At 42.6% G+C, this 16,641-nt stretch overlaps 1 long non-coding RNA gene across 3 annotated transcripts in view; it reads right to left on the reverse strand.

Moving 5' to 3' along the window:
• The window catches only part of LOC138356884 (uncharacterized), a 229,451-nt gene extending 213,221 nt beyond the window's left edge, over positions 1 to 16,230 (reverse strand). For 2 of the 3 annotated variants that reach the window (XR_011224674.1, XR_011224672.1), the window contains exons 1-8: positions 16,112 to 16,229; positions 15,925 to 16,020; positions 14,755 to 14,908; positions 13,459 to 13,612; positions 10,912 to 11,061; positions 6,540 to 6,685; positions 4,657 to 4,804; positions 4,459 to 4,552 (exon numbers count right to left, since the gene is read on the reverse strand). This is a non-coding gene — a long non-coding RNA (uncharacterized lncRNA). Of the gene's footprint in view, positions 1 to 4,458; positions 4,553 to 4,656; positions 4,805 to 6,539; positions 6,686 to 10,911; positions 11,062 to 13,458; positions 13,613 to 14,754; positions 14,909 to 15,924; positions 16,021 to 16,111 lie in introns of all 3 variants that reach the window. The other variant, XR_011224673.1, reaches the window with a different exon arrangement.
• Between the last annotated feature and the right edge of the window lie 411 nt (positions 16,231 to 16,641).

The raw sequence follows: 16,641 nt of genomic DNA on the forward strand, positions 1-16,641 counted from the left end.
ACTGTATTAAATATTTTCTGAAATGTTAATATCAACGTCTTAACATTTATTTGGAAGTGAGAATGAAAAATTTACATAAGAAACTAGTTTTTTTGTAAGTTATCAACAACGGAATGTTGATTTTGTGCCTCCGTATCATTGCAAGTTTGCACATTAGGCCTATATACTTATCATGCAAGTCCTTGCAATATCTGGATTTGACACCTTCCACTCTAAATCCTGGTCTAACCAGTGAACCTATCCCTGGATTAATCCGGGGGATCTTACTAGTGGCCTAGCCCCCTGGCCTAGCCCCACTTTGGCCTAACCTGGATTGGTAAGTCGCATACTGACTTTCGCTATTAAATGGGTATTTGCCTGTTCCGGTTCGAGACCCCTTTTTTTAACCCTTTCAACCGGTTCTTTCATATTCCTTCCCCCCCCCCCCTGTTCTTGCTTTTCACTCTTTACATTCTTAGTTTCTTATTCTTTGCTGTCTTCCGTTCGTCATTCTATCCTTAATTCTCGTTTTTTTCTTTTATCTGTTCGTTCTATTATCTATAATTTGTTTTGACACTTTTCTCTTCGTTCAATTTTCTATTTCTCTCTTTAACTTTCATTCCACTTCTTCTTTCTTCTCCTTCTTTCTTCTTTCTTCTTTCGTTAGTGCCAATATTTTCTTCTTATATGAAATTTGTTTTTCGCTAAATTGTCCACTGTTGTAGGGCTTCGTAGCGCTGTCATAATAGTTTGCTGGATCCATCTATGCATTGTCTAAAGTTTTCATTGATTGTCTATCGTTTGATTGGATTGTCTATCGTTTGATTGGATTGTTTATCGTTTCCATAATTGTCTATCGTGTCCATGATTGTCTATCGTGTCCATGATTGTCTATCGTGTCCATGACTGTCTATCGTTTGATTGGATTGTCTATCACCAAGAGTTTCCTTCCTGCTTTAGTCTTAAAAGCCTAAATAACCGCCACAGGTATAAACCAATAATTAAGAAACAGACGGACAGAAACAGAAGAGAAGAGAAACACAAATAAACGCGAAGATAACGAAGATTTTTTTTTCCCCCTGTTGCCATATTCATCTACTCACCATCTCACCATCATCTACATATTCATCTACTCACCATTTCACCATCATCTACATATTCATCTACTCACCATCATCTACATATTCATCTACTCACCATCTCACCATCATCTACATATTCATCTACTCACCATCTCAAAAAAAAAAGGTAAATCCGTGAGGCAGCGTTTGGTTTCATGGCAATTTCGGAAACGACTCGGGTGGCAATTAGCCTTACGACTCAAGTTTGCCGTGATGGTGTGGAACGAGCGTGGCTCCTAACGATCTCGTTAGATCGTTAGTGTCACGCAGATGGCTCTTCCCTTCGTCTTAGATTGACAGTTGGGGAATTGTGGACGGTGGGGGGGGGAGGGGGGAATGTTCTGTCGTTAGACAGGCGCGTCAAGGACTATGGGAGGGGGGGGGAGGGGGGAGAGTAGTTGAAATGACAGCGAAACGCAGAAATGAATTTTGTGATGAATACTTGTAGGCCTAAATGAGGCATACGAAAATGTACTGTGATACTCCACATATACACAGACACACACACACAGTTGTGTGATAGTTGAGAGGCGGGACCAAAGAGCCAGAGCTCAACCCCCGCAAGCACAAACGGGTGAGTACACACTAGGTCAGCCCACGAAATATATACAATGAACACCAGTAGCTCAACAGGGCATGAGTATGAGACTCAGATGAGTCATAGAGATTTTACTTTAGTCATGATGAGTCAAGACTGTCAAATGATGAGTAGACTAGATGAGTCACACAGGAAGGTTCTATTTAGCGCAAGAGCAGAGGGGGAAATTGGAACGAGCTAAATGAGTAGGTTGTAGCAACAAAATCCATTCGTAAATTTTAAAATTAGATATGACAGTGGAATAGGCTATGAATCATTGCTTTTAAACAACAAGGAAGCTAGAAAGGCGGGGTCCAAGAGCTAACATTCGATCCTGCAGACACAAATAAGAGCGTATAAAATAGATCTGAACAAATAGATGAATATCAATCTATCTATCTATATATATACTTATGCTCGTCGCAATAGAACAAAATCATTACTCGGGATTAATTCCTCACATTAACCTATTCTAATTTGCTTTATTAAGCTGCCGGGTGAAATGGCACATTCCAGCTTGGAATCATCATTTGAACCTCACCCTTGTTGGACGGCACGATGGTTCAACAATGCTCTGGTATTACTGCTTTCTATGCAAGAGTGAGACGCATTTGTGTTTGTCAAGATGAAAGGTTTGTAAGGGGGGTACTGTATGATATTGGGGGAGTGGTGCAGGGGGTGTGGGGGGTGGTGTGGTGTGGGGGTATAAGGGGGTGTGGGGGGTGGGTGGGGTAGAGAATAATATATAATATTTCAACTAATTCCTTCGCATGTGAAGAAATATGTAATGAAAATGGAGAAGCCTAGCGCTAGAATCATTGATATGTATATATGTATATATATATATATATATATATATATATATATATATATATATATATATATATATATATATATATATATATATATATATATATATATATATATATATATATATATATCGCAGACTACTACACTGTGAGAGTAAACCCTGAACTGCTTGTTTGTTAATTAGACAACTTTGATAAGGACAATAACGTTTGTGTGTTTATGTTCAAAACATTTGAATTTGAATTTGTTTCACACAACACGGCCTGTCCTCATAAACATGGCCCGTCCTCATAAACATAGCCAGTCATAAACATGGCCAGTGCTCATAAACATGGCCAGTCCTCATAAACATAGCCCGTCCTCATGAACATAGCCCGTCCTTATAAACATAGCCCGTCCTTATAAACATAGCCCGTCCTCATAAACATAGCCCGTCCTCATGAACATAGCCCGTCCTCATAAACATAGCCCGTCCTCATGAACATAGCCCGTCCTCATAAACATAGCCCGTCCTTATAAGCACAGCCCGTCCTCATGAACATAGCCCGTCCTCATAAACATAGCCCGTCCTCATGAACATAGCCCGTCCTCATAAACATAGCCCGTCCTTATAAACATGGCCAGTCCTCATAAACACATCCAGTCCTCATAAACATAGCCAGTCCTCATAAACATAGCCCGTCCTCAAACATAGCCCGTCCTTATAAACATGGCCAGTCCTCATAAACACATCCAGTCCTCATAAACATAGCCAGTCCTCATAAACATAGCCCGTCCTCATAAACATAGCCCGTCCTTATAAACATGGCCAGTCCTCATAAACACATCCAGTCCTTATAAACATAGCCCGTCCTTATAAACATAGCCCGTCCTTATAAACATAGCCCGTCCTCATAAACATAGCCCGTCCTCATGAACATAGCCCGTCCTCATAAACATAGCCCGTCCTCATGAACATAGCCCGTCCTCATAAACATAGCCCGTCCTTATAAACATAGCCCGTCCTCATGAACATAGCCCGTCCTCATAAACATAGCCCGTCCTTATAAACATGGCCAGTCCTCATAAACACATCCAGTCCTCATAAACATAGCCAGTCCTCATAAACATAGCCCGTCCTCATAAACATAGCCCGTCCTCATGAACATAGCCCGTCCTCATAAACATAGCCCGTCCTCATGAACATAGCCCGTCCTCATAAACACATCCAGTCCTTATAAACATAGCCCGTCCTTATAAACATAGCCCGTCCTCATGAACATAGCCCGTCCTCATAAACATAGCCCGTCCTTATAAACATAGCCCGTCCTCATAAACATAGCCCGTCCTTATAAACATAGCCCGTCCTTATAAACATAGCCCGTCCTTATAAACATAGCCAGTCATAAACATAGCCCGTCCTCATAAACATAGCCCGTCCTCATAAACATAGCCCGTCCTTATAAACATAGCCCGTCTTTATAAACATAGCCCGTCCTTATAAACATAGCCCGTCCTCATAAACACATCCAGTCCTTATAAACATAGCCCGTCCTTATAAACATAGCCCGTCCTCATGAACATAGCCCGTCCTCATAAACATAGCCCGTCCTCATGAACATAGCCCGTCCTCATAAACATAGCCCGTCCTTATAAACATGGCCAGTCCTCATAAACACATCCAGTCCTCATAAACATAGCCAGTCCTCATAAACATAGCCCGTCCTCATAAACATAGCCAGTCATAAACATAGCCCGTCCTCATAAACATAGCCAGTTCTCATAAACATAGCCCGTCCTCATAAACATAGCCAGTTCTCATAAACATAGCCCGTCCTCATAAACATAGCCAGTTCTCATAAACATAGCCCGTCCTCATAAACATAGCCAGTTCTCATAAATATGGCCAGTCCTTATCAATAATATGCTAATTATCAAATCCTAACATACCAATCAGATATACAAAATAAAGAAACAACTAATTAAACTTACTTTGTGCTGGGCGTTGCTGAGGACGCCACCAGCCGCTGAACTGAGCCCGGACGCCCGCCGCTTGAACGAACCTTGCAGCCTTCACGACCATAGGCTGGTGAGAACAACGTCCCATCAGTTCAAAAAATAGTCTAATTTCTAAGTTTCTAAGTCTCTAAAAAGGTGATTATTTGCACTCACAGGACCAGGATTACTGACCGGAGGAGATAGATAGATAGATGTTGCCTCGTTAACAGCTCGTGAGCTTCTGGTCGGCGGAGCCGTCAGTTCCCGCCTCTAATTGGGTCGTTTGGCGCCGTCCTCTCCTTCTCTCTCACTCTATTCGTCTCCTGCCGTTTTTCCGCCTCTGTAACCAACGTTATCAAGGTAATCAACGGCGATACCAACGATTCCCACGTGTCCATGTTGCCAGTGGCTCGGGATCACTGGGTTACGTGGGTGGGTTGGGTTCGCATGTGGCTGGTTAGGTTAGGAGGCTGGGTTTTGGACGGAGTGGCATTTGAACCCAGCGGGTCTGACCAAATTTTTCCCGCCGAAACGACGGCTGTCTGGAGACACACACGTCCATTAGGCTGTCAGGTGTGTATATATGTCAGGTGAGTATATATGTGTCAGGTGTGTAAATATGTGTATTAGGAGCATACATGCGTGTATGAGGCTGTCAGGTGTGTATATATGTGTATTAGGAGCATACATGCGTGTATGAGGCTATCAGGTATGTATGCTATCAGGTGTGTATATGTGTATTTACGAGCATAAATGCATATGAGGGAGAAGCTACCAGGTGTACACATGTGTATAAGAAACATACATGCGTGTATGAGGCTATCACGTGCATACGTTTATATATAGAACATACAACGTGTATGCATCAAAATATATGACTCTTATATTGTATATTTTTTAATAAAGAGAACAGGGAAAATTAAGTTCTGCCTCTTGTGTTAGGCTGCTCTGAGGACTGTGCCGATAATTACTCATTACCAATTGTTCTATAACTGTGGAGTGGTTGGTATACAGGTATTATACAAAACCATACCTATACACATATGCTTTGAGGAATGTATTATTGAACGTAAAGAAAAAAATTGTGGGTGAAATGATGAATTTGTACGGCCAGAGAAAAGCCTCATTATACATGACTTCTTATATGGCTGTTAAATCATTTGTTGACAGTTCAAAGTCTATATATAGCAACTATATTTCTGCATCACATGTCTATATATATAGAGATATATAACTACGAGTTATATATTAGCCCGTCCTCATCAACACAGACCGTCCACATCAACACAGCCCGTCCTCATCAACACTGACCGTCCTCATCAACACAGACCGTCCTCATCAACACAGACCGTCCTCAACACAGCCCGTCCTCATCAACACGGACCATCCTCATCAACACAGCCCGTCCTCATCAACACAGCCCGTCCTCATCAACACAGCCCGTCCTCATCAACACAGCCCGTCCTCATCAACACAGCCCGTCCTCATCAACACAGCCCGTCCTCATCAACACTAGCCCGTCCTCATCAACACAGACCGTCCTCATCAACACAGACCGTCCTCATCAACATGGACCATCCTCATCAACACAGCCCTTCTCATCAACACAGCCCGTCCTCATCAACACAGCCCGTCCTCATCAACACTAGCCCGTCCTCATCAACACAGCCCGTCCTCATCAACACGGACCATCCTCATCAACACAGCCCGTCCTCATCAACACAGCCCGTCCTCATCAACACAGACCATCCTCATCAACACAGCCCGTCCTCATCAACACAGCCCGTCCTCATCAACACAGCCCGTCCTCATCAATAATATGCTAATTATATCAAATCCTAACATACCAATCAGATATATATAAAAAGAAACAACTAATTAAACTTACTTTGTGCTGGGCGTTGCTGAGGACGCCACCAGCCGCTGAACTGAGCCCGGATGCCCGCCGCTTGAACGAGCCTATAGCAGCCCTCACGACCATAGGCTGAACAACGTCCCATCAGTACAAAAAAAAATCTAATTTCTAAGTCTCTAAAAAGGTGATTATTTGCACTCAAAGGACCAAGATTACTGACCGGAGGAGATAGATAGATGTTGCCTCGTTAACAGCTCGTGAGCTTCTGGTCGGCGGAGCCGTCAGTTCCCGCCTCTAATTGGGTCGTTTGGCGCCCTATCCTCTCCTTCTTTCTCACTCTATTCGTCTCCTGCCGTTTTTCCGCCTCTGTAACCAACGTTATCAAGGTAATCAACGGCGATACCAACGATTCCCACGTGTCTACGTTGCCAGTGGCTCGGGTTCAATGGGTTAGGTGGGTGGGTTGGGTTCGCATGTGGCTGGTTAGGTTAGGAGGCTGAGTTTTGGACGGAGTGGCATTTGAAGCCAGCGGTACTGACCAAATTTTTCCCGCCGAAATGACGACTATGTTGAGACACAGACGTTCATTAGGCTATCAGGTGTGTATATATGTGTATTAGGAGCATACATGCGTGCATGAGGCTATCAGGTGTGTATATATGTGTATTAGGAGCATACATGCGTGAATGAGGCTATCAGTTGTGTATATATGTGTATTAGGAGCATACATGCATGTATGAGGCTATCAGGTGTGTATATATGTGTATTAGGAGCATACATGCGTGTATAAGGCTATCAAGTGTGTATATATGTGTATTAGAAGCATGCATGCGTGTATGAGGCTATCAGGTGTGTATATATGTATTAGGAGCATACATGCGTGTATGGGGCTATCAGGTGTGTATATATCTGTATTAGAAACATACACGTGCGTATGAGGCTATCACGTGCATACGTTTATATAAAGAACATACAACGTGTATGCATCAAAATAATATACTGAGAATGATATATATAAACTATACGTAACATAGTATTTTCATTGTAAATTGATGTATATATATATATGACTCTTATATTGTATATTTTTTTAATAAAGAGAACAGGGAAAATTAAGTTCTGCCTCTTGTGTTAGGCTGCTCTGAGGACTGTGCCGATAATTACTCATTACCAATTGTTCTATAACTGTGGAGTGGTTGGTATACAGGTATTATACAAAACCATATCTATACACATATCCTTTGAGAAATGTATTATTGACCGTAAAGAAAAAATTTGGGAGTGAAATGATAAATTTGTACGGCCAGAGAAAAGCCTCATTATATAATATCTCACTTCTTATATGGCTGTTGAATCATTTGTTTACAGTTCAGAGTTCATATATAGCAACTATATTTCTGCATCACATGTCTATAGAGAGAGAGAGAGAGACATACTACTACGAGTTATATATTAGCCCGTCCTCATCAACACAAACCGTCCTCATAAACATAGCCAGACCTCTTAAACATGGCCAGACCTCATAAACACAGCCCGTCCACATAAACATAGCCAGTCCTCATCAACACACAGCCCGTCCTCATAAACATAGCCAGTCCTCATAAACATAGCCAGTCCTCATAAACACAGGCCGTCCTCATAAACATAGCCAGTTTCCATAAACATGGCCAGTCCTCATAAACACAGCCCGTCCTCATAAACATAGCCAGTCCTCATAAACATAGCCAGTTCTCATAACACAGCCCGTCCTCATAAACGCTGCCGTCCTCATAAACATAGCCCGTCCTCATAAACATAGCCAGTCCTCATAAACATAGCCAGTTCTCATAACACAGCCCGTCCCCATAAACACTGCCGTCCTCATAAACATAGCCAGTCCTCATAAACACAGTCCGTCCTCATAAACATAGCCAGTCCTCATAAACACTGCCCGTCCTCATAAACACAGCCCGTCCTCATAAACATGGCCAGTTCTCATATACACAGCCCGTCCTCATAAACATAGCCAGTCCTCATAAACATGGCCAGTTCCCATAAACACAGCCCGTCCTCATAAACATTGCCAGTTCTCATAAACACTGCCCGTCCTCATAAACATAGCCAGTCCTCATAAACATGGCCAGTTCTCATAAACGCAGCCCGTCCTCATAAGCATAGCCAGTCCTCATAAACATAGCCAGTCCTCATAAACATGGCCAGTTATCATAAACACAGCCCGTCTTCATAAACATTGCCAGTTCTCATAAACACTGCCTGTCCTCATAAACATACCCCGTCCTCATAAACATAGCCAGTCCTCATAAACATTGCCAGTTCTCATAAACACAGCCCGTCTTCATAAACATTGCCAGTTCTCATAAACACTGCCTCTCCTCATAAACATACCCCGTCCTCATAAACATAGCCAGTCCTCATAAACATTGCCAGTTCTCATAAACACAGCCCGTCCTCATAAACATAGCCAGTCCACATAAACATAGCCAGTCCTCATAAACATAGCCAGTCCACATAAACATTGCCAGTTCTCATAAACACAGCCCGTCCTCATAAACATAGCCAGTCCTCATAAACATAGCCAGTCCTCATAAACATAGCCAGTTCTCATAAACATAGCCCGTCCTCATAAACATAGCCAGTTCTCATAAACACAGCCCGTCCTCATAAACATAGCCAGTTCTCATAAACACAGCCCGTCCTCATAAACATAGCCCGTCCTCATAAACATAGCCAGTTCTCATAAACAAAGCCCATCCTCATAAACAGCCAGTTCTCATAAACACAGCCCGTCCTCATAAACATAGCCCGTCCTCATAAACATAGCCAGTTCTCATAAACAAAGCCCGTCCTCATAAACATAGCCAGTTCTCATAAACACTGCCCGTAATCATAAACATAGCCAGTTCTCATAAACACTGCCCGTAATCATAAACATTGCCAGTTCTCATAAACACTGCCCGTAATCATAAACATTGCCAGTTCTCATTAACATAGCCAGTTCTCATAAACAAAGCCCGTCCTCATAAACATAGCCAGTTCTCATAAACAAAGCCCGTCCTCATAAACATAGCCAGTTCTCATAAACACTGCCCGTAATCATAAACATTGCCAGTTCTCATAAACACTACCCGTAATCATAAACATTGCCAGTTCTCATAAACACAGCCCGTCCTCATAAACATAGCCAGTTCTCATAAACACAGCCCGTCCTCATAAACAAAGCCCGTCCTCATAAACACAGCCCGTCCTCATTAACAAAGCCCGTCCTCATAAACATAGCCAGTTCTCATAAACACTGCCAGTCCTCATAAATATAGCCCGTCCTCATAAACATAGCCAGTTCTCATTAACACAGCCCGTCCTCATAAACATAGCCAGTCCTCATAAACATAGCCCTCCTCATAAACATAGCCAGTCCTCATCAACACAGACCGTCCTCATAAACATTGCCCGTCCTCATAAACATAGACAGTCCTCATAAACATGGCCAGTTATCATAAACACTGCTCGTCCTCATAAACATACAGTCCTCATAAACATGGCCAGTTCTCATAAACACAGCCCGTCCTCATAAACATAGCCGGTCCTCATAAACATAGCCCGTCCTCATAAACATAGCCAGTTCTCATAAACACAGCCCGTCCTCATAAACATAGCCAGTCCTCATAAACATAGCCCGTCCTCATAAACATGGCCAGTTCTCATAAACACAGCCCGTCCTCATAAACATAGCCAGTCCTCATAAACAAAGCCCGTCCTCATAAACATGGCCAGTTCTCATAAACACAGCCCGTCCTCATAAACATAGCCAGTCCTCATAAACATAGCCCGTCCTCATAAACATGGCCAGTTCTCATAAACATAGCCAGTCCTCATAAACATAGCCAGTTCTCATAAACACAGCCCGTCCTCATAAACATAGTCAGTCCTCATAAACACAGCCCGTCCTCATAAACATGGCCAGTCCTCATAAACATGGCCAGTTCTCATAAACACAGCCCGTCCTCATAAACATAACCAGTCCTCAAAAACATAGCCCGTCCTTATAAACACAGCCCGTCCTCATAAACATAGTCAGTCCTCATAAACACAGCCCGTCCTCATAAACATAGCCCGTCCTCATAAACATGGCCAGTCCTCATAAACATAGCCCGTCCTTATAAACACAGCCCGTCCTCATAAACATAACCAGTCCTCAAAAACATAGCCCGTCCTTATAAACACAGCCCGTCCTCATAAACATAGTCAGTCCTCATAAACACAGCCCGTCCTCATAAACATAGCCCGTCCTCATAAACATAGCCAGTTCTCATAAACACAGACCAAATAATATGCTAATTATATCAAATCCTAACATACCAATCAGATATATATAAAAAGAAACAACTAATTAAACTTACCTTGTTCAGGGCGTTGCTGAGGACGCCACCAGCCGCTGAACTGAGCCCGGATGCCCGCCGATTGAACGAGCCTATAGCAGCCCTCACGACCATAGGCTGAACAACGTCCCATCAGTTAAAAAAAAAGTCTAATTTCTAAGTTTCTAAGTCTCTAAAAAGGTGATTATATGCACTCACAGGACCAAGATTACTGACCGGAGGAGATAGATAAATAGATGTTGCCTCGTTAACAGCTCGTGAGCTTCTGGTCGGCGGAGCCGTCAGTTCCCGCCTCTAATTGGGTCGTTTGGCGCCCTGTCCTCGCCTTCTCTCTCACTCTATTCGTCTCCTGCCGTTTTTTCGCCTCTGTAACCAACGTTATCAAGGTAATCAACGGCGATACCAACGATTCCCACGTGTCTACGTTGCCAGTGGCACGGGATCAATGGGTTAGGTGGGAGGGTTGGGTTCGCATGTGGCTAGTTAGGTTAGGAGGCTGGGTTTTGGACGGAGTGACATTTGAAGCCAGAGGTTCTGACCAAATTTTTCCAGCCGAAACGACGACTATGTGGAGACACACACGTTCATTAGGCTATCAGGTGTGTATATATGTGTATTAGAAGCATACATGCGTGTATGAGGCTATTAGGTGTGTATATATGTGTATTAGAAGCATACATGCGTGTATGAGGCTACCAGGTGTGTATATATGTGTATTAGAAGCATACATGCGTGTATGAGGCTACCAGGTGTATATATATGTGTGTATTAGGAGCATACATGCGTATGAGGGAGTCAATTGATTCCTATATTGAGAATGATATATATATAAACTATACGTAATATAGTATTTTCATTGTAAATTTATGAATATATGACTCTTATATTGTATATTTTGTTTTAATAAAGAGAACAGGGAAAATTAAGTTCTGCCTCTAGTGTTAGGCTGCTCTGAGGAATGTGCCTATAATTACTCATTACCAATTGTTCTATAACTGTGGAGTGGTTGGTATACCGTATCAACGTTGCCAGTGGCTCGGGTTCAATGGGTTAGGTGGGTTGGTTGGGTTCGCATGTGGCGGGTTAGGTTAGGAGGCTGGGTTTTGGACGGAGTGGCATTTGAAGCCAGAGGTTCTGACCAAATTTTTCCCGCCGAAACGAGGACTGTTTGGAGACACACACGTTCATTAGGCTATCAGGTGTGTATATATGTGTATTAGGAGCATGCTTGCATGTATGAGCTATCAGGTGTGTATATATGTGTATTAGGAGCATACATGCGTATGAGGGAGAGGCTAACAGGTGTTTATATATATGTATTAGAAACATATACGTGTGTATCAGGCTATCACGTGCATACATTTATATAAAGAACATATAATGTGTATGTATCAAAGGGAGGTACTGGGAGGAGGCTTGACAGCCAATGAGGAAGACTGACAGCCGTCAAAAGTCATTTGATGTGAGCAGTCAATTGATTCCTATACCGAGAATGATATATATAAACTATACGTAATATAGTATTTTCATTGTAAATTGATGTATATATATATGACTCTTATATTGTATATTTTTTTTAATAAAGAGAACAGGGAAAATTAAGTTCTGCCTCTGGTGTTAGGCTGCTCTGAGGAATGTGCCTATAATTACGCATTATCAATTGTTCTATAACTGGAGTGGTTGTTATACAGGTATTATACAAAACCATATGTATACACATATGCTTTGAGGAATGTATTATTGACCGTAAAGAAAAAAGTTTGTGGGTGAAATGAGAAGTTTGCACGGCCAGAAAAGGCTTCATTAAATAATATATGACTTCTTATATGGCTGTCAAATAATTTGTTGACAGTTCAGAGTTCATATATAGCAACTATATTTCTGCATCACATGTCTATATATATAGATATATATATATATATCTACGAGTTATATATTAGCCCGTCCTCATCAACACAGACCGTCCACATCAACACAGCCCGTCCTCATCAACATAGCTCGTCCTCATCAACACAGCCCGTCCTCATCAACACAGACCGTCCTCATCAACACAGACCGTCCTCATCAACACAGACCGTCCTAATCAACACAGACCGTCCTCATCAACACAGACCGTCCTCAACACAGCCCGTCCTCATCAACACGGACCATCCTCATCAACACAGCCCGTCCTCATCAACACAGCCCGTCCTCATCAACACAGCCCGTCCTCATCAACACAGCCCGTCCTCATCAACACCAGCCCGTCCTCATCAACACAGACCGTCCTCATCAACACAGACCGTCCTCATCAACATGGACCATCCTCATCAACACAGCCCTCCTCATCAACACAGCCCGTCCTCATCAACACAGCCCGTCCTCATCAACACTAGCCCGTCCTCATCAACACAGCCCGTCCTCATCAACACGGACCATCCTCATCAACACAGCCCGTCCTCATCAACACAGCCCGTCCTCATCAACACAGACCATCCTCATCAACACAGCCCGTCCTCATCAATAATATGCTAATTATATCAAATCCTAACATACCAATCAGATATATATAAAAAGAAACAACTAATTAAACTTACTTTGTGCTGGGCGTTGCTGAGGACGCCACCAGCCGCTGAACTGAGCCCGGATGCCCGCCGCTTTAACGAGCCTATAGCAGCCCTCACGACCATAGGCTGAACAACGTCCCATCAGTACAAAAAATAGTCTAATTTCTAAGTATCTAAAAAGGTGATTATTTGCACTCAAAGGACCAAGATTACTGACCGGAGGAGATAGATAGATAGATAGATGTTGCCTCGTTAACAGCTCGTGAGCTTCTGGTCGGCGGAGCCGTCAGTTCCCGCCTCTAACTGGGTCGTTTTGCGCCCTGTCCTTTCCTTCTCTCTCACTCTATTCGTCTCCTGCAGTTTTTCCGCCTCTGTAACCAACGTTATCAAGGTAATCAACGGCGATACCAACGATTCCCACGTGTCTACGTTGCCAGTGGCTCGGGTTCAATGGGTTAGGTGGGTGGGTTGGGTTCGCATGTGGCTGGTTAGGTTAGGAGGCTGAGTTTTGGACGGAGTGGCATTTGAAGCCAGCGGGTCTGACCAAATTTTTCCCGCCGAAACGACGACTGTCTGGAGACACACACGTTCATAAGGCTATCAGGTGTGTATATATGTGTATTAGGAGCATGCGTGTGTGTATCAGGTGTGTATATATGTGTATTAGCAGCACACATGCGTGTATGAGGCTAGCAGGTGTGTATATATCTGTATTAGAAACATACACGTGCGTATGAGGCTATCACGTGCATACGTTTATATAAAGAACATACAACGTGTATGCATCAAAATAATATACTGAGAATGATATATATAAATTATACGTAACATAGTATTTCATTGTAAATTGATGTATATATATATATGACTCTTATATTGTATATTTTTTAATAAAGAGAACAGGGAAAATTAAGTTCTGCCTCTGGTGTTAGGCTGCTCTGAGGACTGTGCCTATAATTACTCATTACCAATTGTTCTATAACTGTGGAGTGGTTGGTATACAGGTATTATACAAAACCATATCTATACACATATCCTTTGAGGAATGTATTATTGACCGTAAAGAAAAAAATTGGGAGTGAAATGATGAATTTGTACGGCCAGAGAAAAGCCTCATTATATAATATCTCACTTCTTATATGGCTGTTGAATCATTTGTTGACAGTTCAGAGTTTACATACAGCAACTATATTTCTGCATCACATGTCTATATATATAGTTATAAACACAGCCCGTCCTCATCAATAATATGCTAATTATATCAAATCCTAACATACCAATCAGATATATATAAAAAGAAACAACTAATTAAACTTACTTTGTGCTTAGCGTTGATGAGGACGCCACCAGCCGCTGAACTGAGCCCGGACGCCCGCCGCTTGAACAAGCCTACAGCAGCCCTCACGACCATAGGCTGAACAACGTCCCATCAGTTCAAAAAATAGTCTAATTTCTAAGTTTCTAAGTCTCTAAAAAGGTGATTATTTGCACTCACAGGACCAGGATTACTGACCGGAGGAGATAGATAGATAGATAGATGTTGCCTCGTTAACAGCTCGTGAGCTTCTGGTCGGCGGAGCCGTCAGTTCCCGCCTCTAATTGGGTCGTTTGGCGCCCTGTCCTCTCCTTCTCTCTCACTCTATTCGTCTCCTGCCGTTTTTCCGCCTCTGTAACCAACGTTATCAAGGTAATCAACGGCGATACCAACGATTCTACCGTATCAACGTTGCCAGTGGCTCGGGTTCAATGGGTTAGGTGGGTTGGTTGGGTTCGCATGTGGCGGGTTAGGTTAGGAGGCTGGGTTTTGGACGGAGTGGCATTTGAAGCCAGAGGTTCTGACCAAATTTTTCCCGCCGAAACGAGGACTGTTTGGAGACACACACGTTCATTAGGCTATCAGGTGTGTATATGTGTATTAGGAGCATGCTTGCATGTATGAGCTATCAGGTGTGTATATATGTGTATTAGGAGCATACATGCGTATGAGGGAGAGGCTAACAGGTGTTTATATATATGTATTAGAAACATATACGTGTGTATCAGGCTATCACGTGCATACATTTATATAAAGAACATATAATGTGTATGTATCAAAGGGAGGTACTGGGAGGAGGCTTGACAGCCAATGAGGAAGACTGACAGCCGTCAAAAGTCATTTGATGTGAGCAGTCAATTGATTCCTATACCGAGAATGATATATATAAACTATACGTAATATAGTATTTTCATTGTAAATTGATGTATATATATATGACTCTTATATTGTATATTTTTTTTAATAAAGAGAACAGGGAAAATTAAGTTCTGCCTCTGGTGTTAGGCTGCTCTGAGGAATGTGCCTATAATTACGCATTATCAATTGTTCTATAACTGGAGTGGTTGTTATACAGGTATTATACAAAACCATATGTATACACATATGCTTTGAGGAATGTATTATTGACCGTAAAGAAAAAAGTTTGTGGGTGAAATGAGAAGTTTGCACGGCCAGAAAAGGCTTCATTAAATAATATATGACTTCTTATATGGCTGTCAAATAATTTGTTGACAGTTCAGAGTTCATATATAGCAACTATATTTCTGCATCACATGTCTATATATATAGATATATATATATATATCTACGAGTTATATATTAGCCCGTCCTCATCAACACAGACCGTCCTCATAAATTTAAACTTACTTTGTGCTGGGCGTTGCTGAGGACGCCACCAGCCGCTGAACTGAGCCCGGATGCCCGCAGCTTGAACGAGCCTATAGCAGCCCTCACGACCATAGGCTGAACAACGTCCCATCAGTACAAAAAATAGTCTAATTTCTAAGTCTCTAAAAAGGTGATTATTTGCACTCAAAGGACCAAGATTACTGACCGGAGGAGATAGATAGATAGATGTTGCCTCGTTAACAGCTCGTGAGCTTCTGGTCGGCGGAGCCGTCAGTTCCCGCCTCTAATTCTCTCCTTCTCTCTCACTCTATTCGTCTCTTGCCGTTTTTCCGCCTCTGTAACCAACGTTATCAAGGTAATCAACGGCGATACCAACGATTCCCACGTGTCCACGTTGTCAGTGGCTCAGGTTCAATGGGTTAGGTGGGTGGGTTGGGTTCGCATGTGGCTGGTTAGGTTAGGAGGCTGAGTTTTGGACGGAGTGACATTTGAAGCCAGCGGGTCTGACCAAATTTTTCCCGCCGAAACGACGACTATGTGGAGACACACACGTTCATTAGGCTGTCAGGTGTGTATATATGTGTATTAGGGGCATACATGCGTGTATGAGGCTAGCAGGTGTGTAAATATGTGTATTAGGAGCATACATGCGTGTATGAGGCTGTCAGGTGTGTATATATGTGTATTAGGAGCATACATGCGTGTATGAGGCTATCAGGTATGTATGCTATCAGG

The sequence above is a fragment of the Procambarus clarkii genome, chromosome 75 (assembly GCF_040958095.1).
Source record: "Procambarus clarkii isolate CNS0578487 chromosome 75, FALCON_Pclarkii_2.0, whole genome shotgun sequence".
Classification (NCBI taxonomy): domain Eukaryota; kingdom Metazoa; phylum Arthropoda; class Malacostraca; order Decapoda; family Cambaridae; genus Procambarus; species Procambarus clarkii.